Genomic DNA, 2,981 nt, shown 5'->3' on the forward strand with positions numbered 1-2,981 from the left:
TTCAATTGAGAAATAATTCTGAACATAGCAGAATTATACTCACTGATAGATTTAAAATATTGTAGCCTTAGATGAGTCCAATCATAACGTGTCTGTGGAAGAACGACCATCTTCAGGTGGTCATATCTATCTTTCAAATTATTCCACAGTATGACTGGATCTTTAATAGTGAGATATTCCATTTTCAAGCCTTCATCAAGGTGATGACGTAAGAATATCATTGCTTTGGCACGATCTTGGTTTGATGCTTGATTTTTATCCTTGATGGGGTCTGCCAGACCCATCGTATCAAGATGAATTTCAGCATCAAGCACCCAAGACATGTAGCTTTTGCCCGATATATCTAGGTGCTACAAATTCATGTTTAGAAAGATTTGACATTATTTAGAAAAAGAAAGTTCGTACCTCTGATACTTTCAAAGTATTTGCTCGAGATGGCAGAGTCTCGTGCTGTCCGCTTAATAATAAGCTGTTGCAAATCATTTCATTAAGTTGCTTGCAACCTGCCTGCATCAGCTGCTTGTAGATAAACTTTAACAGAGTATTAAATGGATAATTTTCTTCAGAAAAATTATCTATAGCAGAGTAATGAATGGACATCCACAGTATAATATTTTCATAACATAATTGACTTTTTCGTGATAATGATGCGCGTACGTAGTTGAGGAATTAATGTGGGGATACATAGGAAAATTAATGGGGTTAATTTTGGTCCCTTTGTAAAGTTAGCTATATATTTCCTTCTATTTTTTGCGTGTCCCACACACTATTATTAGTTTAATACTATAAAATTCAAAGCAATTGGTACGTAATGATCCCACAGCTTTGAAACGAGTATCTTTTTCGAATATCTTCCTCTTTGTTAAATCGTTTTATGAAATAATAAAGGCATTTTAATAAAAATTATTGCCCAATAATCATTTGGCATAGCTATTTTATTAAAGAATCTTACATTACAATAATATCTAATATAGTAGTTTATTCTCCCAAGTTCAGGCTTGTGGTTATTCTTGTCTAATCCTGGCCAACTTGTAGAATTGATTGCCATAACTCTTCTATTATTCGATCCATAATAATTTTATGGAGTATTTTAAAAAAATATAATCATTTGACTTTTCCTTGTTAGATAAGTCTTTTTTCTATAGTTTTATGATTATCACATCCTAGCCCCCATGATGTTACTTGCTATCTTATTATTAGCGTTATGGAAACAGTAAAATGAAAGAAAAAAAAGATGTAGGAGAAGGTCAAGGAAAATAATTTTTTTTTTCTGTATATTGGTTGCTCTTTGTTAAAAATATAATTAAGTAAATAAAAATTTGAATTCTCTAACAACTTAAATTTTAAGATGTGATAGTTACACAACTTCAATATAATATGTTTTCAAAGCCAACTAAGATTTTGGATTTGAGTGTGATCCTTACTAATTATTAAAAATAGTTATTATATGTGTGGCTCCTAAAAAGGATTTAAACCCCAAGTGGAGTAAATGAAGCTATTAGATGAGTCGTCAAACAATTTCTAACAGTTTCGACCAAATTTGATAGAGAAAATAATGGAATTAACCTTTTATTATTTTTTTTACACTAAAACGAAAATTTAATACTTTACCTTCCTTTCTCTTTCAAATATTTCATAACAAAGTTGAATTTTTTATCCTATTTTTAATGAGTAGAAATCGTTGAGAAAAACAAAGATCAATCTCATTTTATTTCTTTTTTCTTTTTATAATTAGTGTCACTTTTTGTTTAATGGAAGATAATGAAAGGAGAAGATAAAACCATACTAGAGAGAAAGAAAAAATGAAAACATACAGTTCATCACTTACACGATCAAATGTGAAGATAAAGATATGGATTTCCTTCTACTCTACGTCTCTTGATGATAGGAAATTAATTAACAATGGTCAAAGTGCTTAGGAGAATATAGTACAATTAATATTAATGGTTTGATTAGGACCCTTAATTGATAAGACGAGAATAAAGTTCAGAAATGACATATAACTAGTTAGTTAACCACAACATGTTTGTTATTCAAGAAAGTAGTATTTTTAACAGATTTTTACTTTTTCGAGGTAAGTATAAGATTTGCCTCTCCAAATCCCACATCTTAAGAATGCATTGGATAAGTTGTTGTTTGTTGTTTAGATTTTAGTAAGGTTTATCACCAAAAAAGGCCCAATTGTTACCGTTTGTAATTTATGTGTAAATATTATATATTGAATTTTCTTTGTTTTTTTGTGTCCTTTAATTTTTTGACTTTTTGAATTCATTTTGTGAAATACTTACCTCTGTCACTGCACGTAAAGTACCAGGTTAAAATTAGTCCAAAAGTTTAGCGCAAAGGGGTGTGTACCTTTACATTCTCATGTCCCTTAACTTTGATTTTAGATGTTACTATCGTTTTAATCTTATATTTTTCCTTTGAATATGCTTTGTTGGAATAGTTCAGTCGGAAAAGTTAATTATTATGAACCTAAAAAAATAGAGCTTTCCAAAAAGTATCCCAAGTTGAATTTAAACTTACCATAGTCTTAAATTAAAACAATATGACAATTAATATGGTGGATAAGAATTAATTCAATCATTTGGTTGAAGAAAAACAACGGCCCATTAGCTCAGTTGGTTAGAGCGTCGTGCTAATAACGCGAAGGTCGAAGGTTCGAGACCTGCATGGGCCATAAATTAAGTATGTTCATTTTCCCTTTTCCCTTTTTTTCTGTTATTTTAAAAACAACTTCCTTTTCTTTCAAATATATGCAAAAGGAAATTCACTACTCAAATCAGCTTCCATATATTAGGAGTAATTTTATTTCCATATTGTACGTATGATACTGTAACTTTTAAAGTTTGCCTAAACAACACGGTATATATGTTTGCTTTGCCATTTTTCATTAAATTTCATATGAAAACAATTAACCAAAAAAAAAAAAGGCTCTATTAGCTTATTAGTTTACCGACGTTTTCGAATAGTAATTTTGG

The 2,981-nt window shown here is 30.0% G+C and overlaps 1 non-coding gene across 1 annotated transcript; it reads left to right on the top strand.

Annotated features, from left to right (window-relative positions):
- The first annotated feature begins 2,606 nt into the window (after window positions 1-2,606).
- On the top strand, window positions 2,607-2,680 carry TRNAI-AAU (transfer RNA isoleucine (anticodon AAU)). The gene has a single exon. It is a non-coding gene; the product is annotated as a tRNA-Ile (tRNA).
- The last annotated feature ends 301 nt before the right edge of the window (window positions 2,681-2,981 follow it).

The sequence above is a fragment of the Nicotiana tabacum genome, chromosome 24, assembly GCF_000715075.1.
Source record: "Nicotiana tabacum cultivar K326 chromosome 24, ASM71507v2, whole genome shotgun sequence".
Lineage (NCBI taxonomy): Eukaryota > Viridiplantae > Streptophyta > Magnoliopsida > Solanales > Solanaceae > Nicotiana > Nicotiana tabacum.